General features: G+C 37.5%; 1 protein-coding gene across 2 annotated transcripts in view; it reads right to left on the reverse strand.

The window, feature by feature from the left end:
- The window catches only part of SOX5 (SRY-box transcription factor 5), a 1,032,593-nt gene that overhangs the window by 668,983 nt on the left and 348,429 nt on the right, over positions 1-15,181 (reverse strand). The gene's annotated exons all lie outside the window — the stretch shown is intronic.

Here is a 15,181-nt window from a genome sequence, read left to right on the forward strand (position 1 = left end):
AGATTGGAAAAGGTAGTCTTACAGGGGATTAGGAGCTGTGGCAGAGGATACTAACTGGCTACCTAATATCCCTTCCCTGGCTCCTGCTCGATAAACTGCACCCTGCTTACAACAATGAGATGTAAATGGAAGTGGGGGCGGGATTCAGTGAAAACCTTTTAGAAGGGGACAGCCCTGACTGCCTTGGTCTTGCTGCTCTGTGCTTTGTGCTTCTCTGACTTCCTTCCTAGACAAGAGCTAACAATGGCCTGCTGCAGCCCCAGCAGCCCTCTAGTGAGCATTAGCATGAAGAGGTGCCCCCAGTGCGGAGGAACAGAGAGTCAGAAGTCTGGGTCCCTGATAGCAAGAGGAGACAGCTGGCTTGGACTGCATCCGCGTATCCACTGTCACTCGGGTTTCTGTTACTTGAAGCTGAATATAATCCCTAAGTGTTAGGGACTCACAGTTTGGTGTCAAATAAAATCCTGGTCTGCCCACTTATCATCCTGTGCTCTTAGACACACACTCTCTCTTTCTCTGCATGAACTTGCTCATCGGTAAAATGAGGATAATAGTGATACCCATCTCAAAGGGCTGCACTGAGAACTCTGATAATTAACAAACTCCATCTAACACACAGAAAACAAGATCGAAGTGTTTCATCATTATTTATTAGTATTCATCTTATTGGGCTACTCATACTATAAGAGAGCAGCTCGTCCATCGTTCAAAACTAGGCAAAAGTTAGCAATGCATGTGGTGTGCAGGGAACACAGACCTTTTACCAAAATCACTATCCAAAATGAGAACAGAAATAACTGTAAAAAGAAAGGAGAGGGAAAGGGAGGGGTGGGGCGGGGGGAAGAGGGTTTAAATTTATAGCATTCTTTTCCACTTGGATAAGGACGTGCTATTGTTCAACCAGATATTTGGGAAGTGATACACACTTCAAAGTCCTCTTTTTCATACAACTTAAACATTTTTTTTTCTAGTTGTTTATCTGGATCTCTCTATTGAGCTGTTTGTGGGTATGCTTCTACGTATAGTTTTGGAGAATTACAAAAAAACAATAAATTCCATGTGAATTCACTGTAAGCCCAGGAGAGCAAGGTACGTGTCACGTCTACTTGCCACTGAGACCTCTGCATGACGATATGTGAACTAATAACCCGATCCATTAACCCTCTTCGTTCCACGGACAGTCTTTCTCATTTGAGTCACAAGCAACCACAGGAAAAAGAATAAAACAAAACAAAACTCCTGTGCTTTTTACATACGGGAAATTACTGTTTATGTGTAATAGCAAAAGACTGTCAATGTTTTTGGCACTTTTGATTTAGGGAGAAGAAAGATTCACCAGGAAAAAGTGACCTTCCACGCTAGTATGAGGTCACTACACTTTTAATTCCTGCAGGGCAAATCTAGAGTATACAGAGGTTTGGGTGGGATAGAAAAATAATAAAAACCCTTTTATATTTGGGCTCTGAGCAAAATGAGAACTGATGGCCTGCTCCCCATGTGGCACTCCAGTGAGACGGCAGCCTTGCAGACATCCCATGACAAACTAAAGCAGGGAGAAAAGAGTACAGACATGGCTGCACAAATGATCAAGGTCCGACAGGCTGGGATGCCCCCTTTTCATCCCAATGATGTGAAAGTTAGTTGAGGGACAGCACCGTCAGCCTGATGAGGCCTCACTGAGGATTGTGGTAAGGATGCAGACATGAGCCAAAGCACGGCCACTGTGTCTGAGATCATGAGAGACGCCATCAGGGACGGATGCCCACGATTATAGACCATGACAGGACAATTGTACAATGCATCTGTTCCAGAATAAGATAGGTGAGGGCTGGAAAGTAGTCATCACTTCTCACCTTTTTGCTCACCCCTGTACAGTTAAATGTATCAATATCTAAGTCCCAGCACCAAAATGTCGCAGTAATTACTTCCTGACCCGCAATTAAAGCCTGCTGCATTTTTCAGTCATAACAGCCAATTCTTTCTGAGTCATACATTGAACCAATTAAACTTAGAATTTCTATGTCTGAACGGATGACTTCTAACGAAAAGGGTGAAAGCTTCTAACCTCAACATCCAATCATATCTCTGTTTGGTAAATCAGGGGGAGAAGTTCAACTGAATGGCTTGGAATAGAGCCCATCCCAGCAGATTGTGCTGGGTAGAAATAACACTAGTCTGTCTAGGTAAGATCAGTGCCAATGGTTCCAACTAAAATTAGAAAAAAGGAGACAGTACCTTGGCTCATGCTTATGCTGGAGACAAGACTCTAACTCCTGCTAAAGCCAAATGATGGCAATTCAATTCCTGCCTGCCAGTTGCAAATCCCTACACTACCACTGCAGTATTATCAAAAGACATTTGCAATCCAGTGCACCTAACAAGAGAGGTGATTTCTTAGATTAGTCACTTAGTGGGTTAGCAACTCAAGAGCTAGTAACTCCAATGTATGCATACATTTATTCTGAAAGAAGTAATTTCCAAAACTATAGGCAGATTGTTGAAAAAAGAAATCAGTAGAATCTTACTAATTTGAAATAGATAAAGGATACTATTCATTTATTAGATTTAAAGTGCAAAATTAGGGGGAAAAATCAAGGATGGAATGACCCCACTCCTTCCACAAAACATTATCAAAAGACCCACAACACTTCTCACGCATTTCAACAAATACAATTTTGCTCTAATCTCATATGTGTCATAAGGCACCATGCCATAGTGAAAAGAAAACTGGGCTAGGAATCAGGAAATCTGGGTACTTTTTCTGGCTCTGTCACTTATTAACTGTGTAAAATGATGCAAAATTTAACCTCTCTGAGCTTCAGTTCCTTGTCCACGAAAGCAGTGACTTAGATAAGCGTTAGCCAGCTCTTACAGTCTTTATTGCTTTCTCAATCATTGGTGATTAGATTACATTTTAAATTTTGTAAGATCTTTAGAGGACATCTTAAGGCTTTTATAAATCTTGGGTTTGAAAGTCAAATATACATATACTTACTATGTGTGTATAGACATGAATAACGAACTCTGATTATAATAGTAAAGTGTTAGTTTTTTTTTTTTTTTAATTTGATCTATGCTGCCATGACAACACCCACACTCATATATAGGGACAATATTTGGGTGTCTGTGAATACTGTAACCTTTTTGGCAAATGTCAAAGCCATATAGAAACTCTAATATCATTCAAAGTATTCTTCAAAGAAGTACGATGTCTCTGGACGGGGGATCTTCTCTAATGCTCCAGAGTAACTGAGGAAGCTAAAACTCTGGCAGGTATTGCAGGTGGCAGACGAGACGACACATTCAGAATGCTCACCCTAAGGCCTCTGCCATATTTAAAAGACATTTTCCTTCCACACAGGTAAGATAATTCTACCACACTTCCTAATTCCACCTAGAGAATTCTCAAGCAATCCACCGAATTTTATTCAAATCGCCCTTATGCTCAAAATGCTAATTGATGTCTCAGCAGAACACTGGAACTCAGTTGCTGCTCAGGTTTCCTTTGGATCTGACGTCCTCCACAGGTACCAGACCTGGGAACCAGACCTTCACCTCCCTAATCAGTGAGGGACTATCACAGAACTATCCACACTGAAGACAATTCATAACACGGTCAACAGGAAAACCACTTCCCTGAAATTGTGAGCAGCTGGAGTTCTGGTTTTAGGTACTAACTCCTGTGATTCTGGGCAAGTCCAGAATCTCTCTGTTAAATCATTTACTCTCATACTGATGCTTCTTATGTGTACTATAAGAGTTATACACGATTAAGTCCAGCAAAAGTATTTCCACTCCATGCTGTGCACTCGTGTGGAAAGAAAATTTTATATTTTGTTATGTTTTAGGTCACAGACACCTTTGAAAATCTGATAAAAATCAACTGATTTGTATCCTTTTCTCAGGAAAAAAATGTACCTGCGTAATAATATGCACAAACATTTTGTGTACTTTTAGGGAGTTTCCTGATGCTAGAAGGTTCATGAACTCAAATGAATACCCTGGTCTAGAGTGTAAGTCCATTCTCTACTAGCAGTCTCATTTGGGAAACTCTGAATTTCAGTTTCCTCATCTATAAAACATAGTTAATGATGTCAATCTCTCTGCTGACATCTTGTAACTATTTTGAACACAAAATTTTTTTAACATCAATGTGTGGGAAAACAAGCTGGTGTTGCACAGAACTCTGCAAACTCTTAAGTTGCCATCGATCCGCTACCCTAGTCCTTTAATGGTGCCACAAAGTATTAGTGAGTACTACCCCGATCTCACTGGCACCATCAAGCTTTGGGAGGTGTGAGTCATCAGACATTGTTTTTAACTTAACCTGGGCCCTTGGAGACTGACTGGATGGCTGCACCGATACTGTGCCCCTTACTTCCTTTCTAGCTTTTGTTTGATTACTGATCTCTTAACACACATCCATGGAACTTAATGTACTAGCTCTGCTTTCCCTCTATGAAAATACTTTCATAATCTGGAGTTTTACATCTACCAGAATACACTTGGCTCTTCACTGGCATTAAATCTCGATCTTCACTTGAGTGCTTCTTAAAATTATTGTTTTTGGACTCCATACTTGACATCTCTGCTCTCCTCCATTGGTGTGAATAATTGGAAACTGTCTTGCTAGATCATTATTTCTATTTTACTGGCAAATAGACTAGCAAAATATAAAAGTATAGAAAGTACCCCTGGGGTTTACACAGTGGGTGACAGAGCAAGTTAACAAAATACGACCCAGTTCACAGTGTAACATACCTATCACTCTATTACAATTTTCCTTTCTTCCTTGAGTCTACTGAAGTCATCCTTTTATATAACAATGGATAATAAAGAAGATTGGATAATACATACATACATTTTATTTAAGGCACACGATTTTTATGTTTCAATTTAACTTTTCATTTTGAAATAATGTCAGGCTTAAAAAATGCAAAAATAGTACAGAGTGTCCATATATTCTTTACCCAGGTTCCCCACAAATTAACATCTCATAGAACCAATAATACAATTATCAAAGTCAAAAGATTAACATTGTTAAATACTATTTGATGATCTATGGCCCTTTTTGAAATACCGATAATTGACTCACTAATGTCTTTTTCTTGGACCATGAGCCAATATTTAGTTGTGATGTTTTCTTCATCTCTTTCCATCTGGGACAGTTCCTCAATCTTTCTTTGTTTTTAATGACCTTCACAAATTTTTAAGGGTCCTGCCAGGTTATTTTGTAGTATGTCCCTTTTGGGTTGTCTGGTATTTCTTCATGATTAAATTCATGTTATGTATTTTTGGCAAGAACATGACAGAAATTACTTTTTGTGCCTTTCTCAGTGAATCATATGAGAGGCACATGATGCTGATACGTCTCATTACTGGTGATGTTAACTTTGATCATTTGTTTAAAGTGATGTCTGCCAGGTTTTTCCACGGTAAAGTTACTACTTTCCTTTTATAATTAATAAGTATTTTGAGAAGAGATACGTTGACACTCTGCAAATATCCTATTTATCATTATATTTTCACCCACAAATTTAGCATCCATTTGATGATTCTTGCCTGAAACTATTATGACTGTGGTGTTTACTAAATGGTGACTTTCTATTTCCATCATTCCTCTTAATTGGCATCCTTCCTGTTAAAAAAGAGCTTTCTTTTCTCCCTCACTTATTTATTTGCTCAATAATTTCTTACAACCTTATGGACTATATTAAGAATATCCTATTACTCTCATTATTTTCTTGCTCAAATGTCCCGAATTTGGAAATAGGGAGCCACTTCAGGGAGGATCCTGCATTATTCCTTCCCTACTTTTCTGGAACCACAAGATGTTCCAGACTCTTATGACTTACATTTCTGGTTCTGGCCCTGGATCATCCATTTCTACAAGCATTCTTGGTTTCTTTTGCTAGAGAATGGTATTTAGAAACCAAGAACTAGGTACCAAATGTGCTCATCACTATTGGGGTGTTAATGCTTCTAGGCCCTCTCAGCAGATAGAGCTGGGAATATATAAATGAACACATGCACATACTCCTATTTCATTATTTGTATATCTGTGATACATATTTTTCTTATTGATATCTAAGATAAAAATCTAACAACCAGGCTTCATCCTAGCCCTCTTCCTTTCTTTGACAGAGAGAAAACAGCTCTCATCCACAATCCTAGGAGATATTTGAAGCAGTTTTGGAAATGCTAAATCTCACCCCTGTGGAAAATTGAATCACTCACCCATATCTTGTGAAATACAAATATTCTGATAAGAGTGCAATAGTTCTTTTTTGTTAATTTTTAAAACATCTTAGAGCCTAACTCCAATTGTTGTTTGGCAGTCACTTAGATTAACTCTTTTTTACCCACTTCCTTCATCTGTAATTCCTAAGAATACAGTTAAGTTTTCTTGCTATTTTTTAATATTTCATGTGGGGTACCCTGAATACTCTAATTCACTTCGATTATTTATTTTTTGAGTATGTGGAACATTAACACAGTTCCAAAAATCAGAACTATACCAAAAATGTCCATTCAGATAAATATCACTCCCTATCACCTCTTCACTCTTGTTCCCTATTCCCATTCTTTCTATCCCCTTCCCCTGGGCCCAACCAGTGTATTTAATCCGTTTTATTAATTTCTGGTTTGTCCTTCCTATTCTTGGTTTCAATTAGCAGATACATGTATACTTTCTTATTTTATTTCCATTCCAGATGATGTTCTTCACTCTGTTTTCTTCAACTACCCTCCTCTGCATGAACATTTAGGTAGTTTTTAATAGTTTACAATTATAAACAATGCCATGATGAATAATCTTGGGCATATAGTTTTCTTTTTCTTTTATTATCATTATTATTTTTTGAGGCGGAGTCCCACTCTGTTGCCCAGGCTGGAGTGCAGTGGCACAATTCTGATTCACTGCAACCTCCACCTCTCAGGTTCAAGCAATTCTTATGCCTCAGCTTCCCGAGTAACTGAGATTATGGGTGGCCACCACCATGTCAGACTCATTTTTGTATTTTTAGTAGAGACAGGGTTTCCCCATGTTAGCCAGGCTGGTCTCAAACCCCTGACCTCAAGTGATCCACCCGCCTCAGCCTCCCAAAGTGTTAAGATTAGAGGCATGAGTCACCACCCCCAACCCAGGCTAGTTTTAATATTGTCGATATTGTGTCTTCGGATTAACTGCTAGAAGTGGCATTGCTGGGTCAAAAGGTTCAGTGTATATGTAGATTTGTTTAGACATCACCAACTTCTCTCCCAAAGGCTTGTATCAGTTTGCATTCCCATCTGCAATGTATGAGAATAAAGCTTGTGTTTCTAATTCTCCCTGAAATCATTTTAGCAAGATGCTGAGCAGCATTTGAATGGTTAATTAGTGTTTACCTCCTCTCACTGCCTATAGATAATCATCTAAGCATGGTGCTAACAATTAAGGAAAAGGTTTACATAAATGTAAAGGAAAAAGAACAGAAAAAACCAGGAGCTGGGAAAAAATCACTCTTGGAAAAAAAAAATAGTTGGCTTTGATCACAGCAGCTCAGGATGAAACTATACAGCTTAGCGTCTTCTCTTTGAAAGCTTAACAAATCAAGAAGATTTTGCAGTAATTTTTACCATGGCCAAGATTAAGCTCTGCCTCCTTTATGTCCCCAAGATCTATATTCACATTACAACAAGTGGCATATAGTACTTAAGTTATCTGCTTAAATGCCTGTCTTGCATTAGGCTTTATACTTTTGAAGTAGACACCATATATTATTCAATGTATTTATCCCAACTCCTAGCACAATGTTCAACATTGTGCTTTTCCTGATAAAATTTTGTTAATTCAAATATAATTTCAATAAACTTTGTTCAATCAAATATAAATTAACATTTCCTGAGTGCTTCTTCTGTGCCAGACACCACCCCAAATATTTTACAAGTATTATCTCATTACATCGTCAAAACAATCATGCAAGGCTCGTTTTATTCTTATACTAATTTTATAGATGAGGAAGCAAAGGCTTGATGAAGATGGCAAGTAACTTGCCTAAGGTGATAGATCATGAAAAAATGGAGTTGAGAGTTGAGTGGAGTTTGAACTGATGTCTGTCTCATTCCAAAGAGCAGCAGGGAGAAATAGGAACCTTCCTCATCCCACTTAGGTAAGCAAGTTCTCACTCCACCTACGGTAAGGACAGAACTAATTCTATATTAATTTAAGGATTTCATGCTAGTAGGAAGGAAAGAAAAGGTGGTGGTTTAAATGGTTTCCAAATAGACTCTTAGGAAAGCTTTCCGAGCTTTTCACCTTTTGGTGAACAAAGCTCTGGCTGCTCAGATACATGCACACATTTGTTACACCCTTGTGACTGTGGTTTATGTACAAGCATCCTATTAAAAGAGCTTTTAAAAGACTGAAATTTGATTTCCTTTCGGACAGCAAAGGGAAAATAAAAAGATGTTCTTTGCCCTCCTGTTCTAATCTGTGTTTGCAAGTGAAGTCTGTAGTTCCCAGAACTCTCTCACCAGCTTGTTACATTTCCATAAATCTGTCCAAGAATACAACATTGTTCACGCAAAAATGTAATATCAACTGTAAAACACATGTACATGATACCTGGGTCCAATTGGCCCTCATTTTGTATATAAGTAAAAATAAGCGCTGCTTTAACTCTTAGAAATGACAATATCACATTATTTAGATAAGAGCCAAAAAATCGTTATTGAAATTCTGATAGCATTTGCCTTACTGGTAAAAGAAAATTACCTGTAATACATAGTTTAAATAATTACTTTTAAACAAAAGCTTCTTTTCTGCATTGCATATTTATCTTTTGAGACCAACTCAGCAGGGCTATGTGTTTTATTAAAATTGCCTTCAGACTGCTAATGGCAGGGCGTCTGTTAGCACAGGAAAAGTGATGGCAGTTTGACTCCTATTCCTAATATTGGGAGTTAGTCCAGACACTTAAGAGCCAGAACTCTGCTGTGCATTTGACTATGTTATCAACACTTTACTTGCTAATGATACTAGTGACAGCATTTCAATATGATGGGTCAGACTTCAATAGGAAAGCTTGTAATTATGCTTACGGAACCAAAGAAACCCCCCCAAAAAACATCAACGGCCTCCCCCCAAGAATCTCTTTTATCAGCAGATCAGTTGGTGTTAAGCTTCATGACTGGGAATTATTTAGTAAGCTTCTGTTCAATACTGGTTTCCTTCTCCACCTTCCACCTTGGATGGGGAGCCTCCATCAACGCCTGATCTCGCCCCATTCAGAAAATGACAACTGAAAGCTTTCCTGTGGTGCAACTGTGTGCCAACTACCCAGCAGAAGGTCACACGGATGACTTCCCTGTGGCTTTTATTTTCCCCAGGGAAATCCACAGCCAGAGCTGACTGCTTGCCAAATATGCTGAGTGCCACAAACCAGTAGTGCTAAGATCCTCCCATCCTTCTTGATGGGAAGCAGTAAGCAACTGTGCCGAACACCTGTGTCAGCTCCTATTTCTGGGGACACCCCAGGCAAGCACTCATTCAGCATTCAGGGAATAGGGCTCCCCTCTTCCAACGAGCACTTTTGTCCAAAAACTTCTCAGTAGTCATATGATAATAGTTCTGTTTGGCAGATCTCTGTAACATCAGTGTGTTTAACTACTGTTAAAGAGGATGATTTAAATCATTTGTGAGTTAAATATTTTACTATAAGCATCTAAATGAAATCAGCAGAAAGATTCTTTTCTGTTATTGTAAAAGTAAAGGCAACATTCGCCATCACTTCCTTTTGGAGCTATCTCAACCAACCTGAGGAGGAGGAAATGTAGTCTGAGATATAAATGGCATGACTCTATAGATGGATGAGATCTAAATCAATCAATCTTTTCCCCATAACTGAGAACAATATCACCAAATTGAACCAATGAAAACACTAGCCAAGAAATGAGATGGAGAACAAGTCAGGCAGTATAATGAGAGTGCCTGTCACAGAGTAAGACTCAGTAAGAATACATGAATGAATAAATGAGTAAATGAATGAGTACACAAACAACTTTTGATACTTCAAAAAAAATCCATAATGTAGAAATGATTATATGCTAGTGAGTCAATAAAGCCTGCATTTAGTGCTTACTGTTTGCAGACCACTCAGGAGGGCCCTGGGCAGATATTAAAGATAAATAAATGAATAAACAAATCAAACACAACTTCAAGACCATATAGTTTGTAAAGCAGCAAAGCTATAACTCAAACTTGAGAGTTTCTTTTATTTCCACTATTCCACGTGATCTTCAAAATTCTACATGGCATTCAGCACCCTCATCTTGCAGGCTCTCCCCTCAGTCTACATCGCTCTTCTTCCACTAAGGAGGCAACTTTCAGCATCAAGTTTAAATTCATATAGGTGTATCGGTCAACTCCCATGCCAGGTCCCAGAATCTTCAACGTGGAATACTTTCTCAATATATCAATATTGGTAACTCAAATATAAAGACTCTCAAAACAACTCATGCTCTCTGAACAAACATTTTTAAAAAAGAATAAATCAATAAAAACAAACTGCTTTTTGTGATTTCCTGTATCTGTGAATTGCATGGCCTTTATTTCTATTATTCAAGGTTGAAATTGATCCCTTAGCACTCTAGGAAGACATCAAACCCTATCGAATCCATCTTCAGATTTCTGCTTATATCTGTACCCTGGTGTTACCACGTCAGGCCTGACTTTCCTGAACTCTTACTTCATGATTACATTAGTAATCTATCTTCCTTCTTATAGCCATACAGTTTATAAATCAATCAGCCTCATAGTGACATCATAATAATTAATTAATCCAAGGCACAGCCCTAGTCATCACCCTACTTTCCCAAGACAAACAAAAAATTTTAATGACTACGCAAGTCCTATGGAGTTAGGACAAACCACTTAGCATAAGATTCAAAGTCTTCTTATTATTTGAACCCAACTTACCTTTATAGTCACTATTTTCCTTTTGTATCCCTTGTGCTGCATCCAAACTCAAGCCCAAAGAGGAACATAAGACACCACAGCTTTAAATATATCTTTGGCAATCTTCCCACTGTCCAACATCTCTGCTGGGCAAAATCGTATGCATCCTTTAAAGCCCGGCTCAAATACTACCTTGTCTATGAAACTGTATCTTTTCTATGAAGCCTTATACACTGTCACCTTATAGATATTTTGTAGCCTTTATGGCATTGGATTTCACATTGTATTCATTTGGCTATAGCTCTTCACACCAAATTTATTCAGCACATGCTATTAGCAAAGCACTTTAAAAAGTGTGTTAGGGATGAAGTGATGAACAAGACAGTTCACTTCCAAGTGAAAAGCAGAGGGAAGATAGTCCTTCAAAAACAACCAAAAAACAGGGTGAGGGTTGGAAAGTCATCCACACAGCTGAATGCAACTAAGGATGAAATAAGACAATGACTAAAAAATACCTTTTGGATTTAGCATGATAATGGTTATTGATGATCTTAGCAAGATTTGGCAAGATAGAAGTGGAAGAAGGTAGAGCAGTGAGAAGGAGAAAAGAAAACGACCAAAATTGAAGATAAGGCTTTAGGAAAATTTGTACATGAAGGGAGTGGTAGCTAAAGGAAGAGGTAAAATTTTTTTTTAAGTTTTTATTTGTTTTTAGATGAAAAATTTGAGCATGTTTAAATATTTTGCTTCTAGTAATACAGAAGAAGTTGAAGGCACTGGAGCAGAGAATCAGAGTTTGTTGAACAGGCAATGGGTAAGCATAGGTGGAGGAACTAACTCTTATGGGAGTGGAGAATTTCCTCCACTATCTGTGGCAGAAAGTGACAGGAATCACTCCAGACTCAAAAACAATCACAGATGAATATGTGAAGTTGAAGTAGGCATGCCCTCTCCAAAAAATAATGTCAAAGAATAATTTCCTTATTTATCAGTTTAATCATGGAAATGATTCTTATTCTTATGACTGAAAAGGAAAGAATTTAGAGTAAGAATTTTTAGGAAAATAATATTAAATATTCATAAACAGGTATGTATGTATATATTTTTGTTGCATGAATATTCTGATATGCAAATCATGAAAATCTAAGCCTAGATAACCTAGGTAGAGATTTTAAATAGTTTCTAATGCATTGATTAGAAATTTGAAAACTTTCCAGTAAATACTTATTTGGCAATTGAAAACTGCTGCCACAAGATTGCTAGAAGAAGGCACTCCCCACCTCCCAAATTACTTTTTAAATATTTATTTTGATTCTTCACATGATAGAAATGATATTTTTAGAAATAACCCTTCCTTCCAAGTATCAGTAATATCTACTTTGACCTAATACTTTTCTGAAAATAAATATGGATATTATCCTCTGTTATTTACATGAAACCATATCCCTTATTTTCTCATTTGTATTATAAATGGTTACCTCTAATGTAAGTAACTCTTTATTCACCCATTTTCTCTTCATTACCTAATATGTGTACAATGGCTTGACAAACGTGAAGGAACCACAGCAACAACAACACTGCACTTCTCTCATAGGTCATGGAGGAGGCAAACAGAGGTCAAAGACGCCAAGTCACCCAGCTAGTAAGTTTCAGAGCTGCCTTCAGAATTCAAGCCTGCTAATTCATACTAAATTGATTTGTTTTAACTGCTCTATGTTTCCTGCTCATAAATAGTCTCATGGATTGGAATAATTATAATAAAAGAGTTACATGATTTTCAAATATCTTCCTTTGCAAATAGGAGATAAAATTCAGGACTTGTTTCTGGACTTATAGAAAGCTATGTGGTTTTGGTTGAAATTATAAATGGCAAACAAACGAGAAATTCAGCTGTGCCAAGCAACTAACTGAACGCACACGATTTTTAAATATTATGTATCATTATCATTAAGGTCTCTATTATAAAACAATGTTATTATACAAAGCCAAAAACCATAATTCAAATTCAAAAGAATTCTGCAAACTAAAGACATGGAAAAGAAAAAGGATAGCTGTATTATCTAACATTAGTCCCTTGAACACAAGCATCAGTCAATATCCTGATTAGAAAATGTTGCCCTAATCATTATTACGTCTATTTTTACTCATAATTTAGATTCTGTCTATAAAGGGAAATTTTTTTAAATGATGTGCACAACTTGTAAGTCAGACTGATCCTTAAAATATATGAACCTTAACATGCTCCTCATCTGCTAAGATTCCTTTAATGATCTCCATCTCCCTCAGAATAATATTCAAGGTACTATCATAGTCTACCAGGCTGTAATTGATGGACACCACTCAGCCTGCACAGTGACATCTTTCACTTGTCTTCTCCTGTCTTCCTACCACTGCCCTTGCCATTCCTTCAACACACCAAGCACACTCTTCATACTGGCTCTTCCTGTTGAATATACCTCTCCTTCCCCATATTTTGAAATTATTCTCTTATTCCATTCAGTCCTCTGTTCCATTCTCTCCTTATTAAAGAGCCTTTCCCTAGACAGTGTATCTGAGATGGTCTTTCAGTGTTCTCTAGTATCCCTGCTTTATTTTTCTTCTTAGTACTTATCCCCACTGACATACTCATCAAAATCTTCACTTCACATTTTCTTCCATAAGAATGAAAGCTCTGAGAGAGTAGGAATTTTCTTTGTATGAATAAATGAATTAATGAATGGATCATCATCTTTTTATTTCATCTAGCTAAAGAGAAAACTTTCCAGGGAAATGGCACTATCAAAAACATTTTTATGACCTCGATTTCTTTGAATATTGGTATAATCCAAAGGGAAGTGTTAGTACCAATAGCATTCTTTATCAAATGATAAATTGGCAAAATGGCAAATATGATGGTATTTTTATGTGTGTGCATTATGTAGTATGCAGAATGATTTGTGTTCCATAACCTGCGAGGTAGCATAATGTAGTAGACCTGCATCATGCCAAGAAACATGGATTTAGTTTTATTACTGATGTTTCATGTAACAGAGGATAGTAATTTAGGCTTGTGAAAGAAGTTGATTACACCCAGTTTCTTTCTATCTCATAAGACTATAGGGATCTATGAGATGTTTGTCCCTTCCTTCTTGATTTTGCTTCCAAACATGCAAAAGTCAAACAAGTGTATTCAATTTAAGGTCAATATTTATATAATAGTTGGATGCCAAGAACACCCACCACATTTAGCTTCAACTTATTTGGTTTTAATGTTTATTTCCGTAATATTTGCAAACTAAAAATTCGGGGATGTTTATTATCAGAATACTCTTTATCAAAGTATCATTGAAAAGTGGTTCTTAACTCTGCAAGAATCTGTGCAGACATACTTACTTTGGCATATCATTTCAAATACAGTTTTTTGCAAGACTCTTACCTAATTTAGCTAAAAGCAGAGACTTAAGCATATGCATTGCATCAAGATATAGTTGAAATGTATCTTCCCTTTAAGCTGGTAAGCAGTGTTCTCCCAAGGTACATGCCAATAAAAATTTGTCTAATCCCTAATATCCTAATGTTTATGCTAAAAAATAACAAAATCCCTGAAGCATCCAGATAGAATCACTTTAAGCTTAGTTCCTTTATGAGTAAGTCATTTTAATTGAAGAGATCTGATCACACTGAAGGACAAAGACATTTATCTCTCTGTATAATGAAAACTGAAAAAGCCACTGGTAGTTGTTCTATAGAAGACCTGGTTGTGGAGGAGCTAAGACACACTCCAGGGGAGCTGTGGAGGCAGTAACACGGGAGGGGTAACAAAGAAGGAGGGAACCAAGTCTTCACTCATAACTAAGCAATAATAGTGAAAGTTGTGAGCATTGTTGAAACAACCAAGACACTTCCCTGGACCAAGGAATGAACACACAGCCATTAGCCACATTCATGGCAATGGGGACTTCAAAGGCCAGTGTGGCTCCAGCTTACTGAGAAATGTGACTAAAACTAACCTTGTACAATGACTGCTGAATGCTCCCAGGAGACTCTTCGACTATTGAGACCTTTTATTTACATAGAAATTGTCCGATTTAATTAACTTTCATTTCATACACAGTAGTCAACATTCTGTAGTTACTATTAGTGTTGGCAAACAGATTGACTCTGAAGCATGTCAAGAGCTTTGAAAGGTGGACCCCAGCACAGAGTATATGGCAGAGAAGAGAAGAAACTCGATTTTCATGACCTGGGTGCTCCGCCACTATAATT

This window comes from Chlorocebus sabaeus, chromosome 11, assembly GCF_047675955.1.
Source record: "Chlorocebus sabaeus isolate Y175 chromosome 11, mChlSab1.0.hap1, whole genome shotgun sequence".
Lineage (NCBI taxonomy): Eukaryota > Metazoa > Chordata > Mammalia > Primates > Cercopithecidae > Chlorocebus > Chlorocebus sabaeus.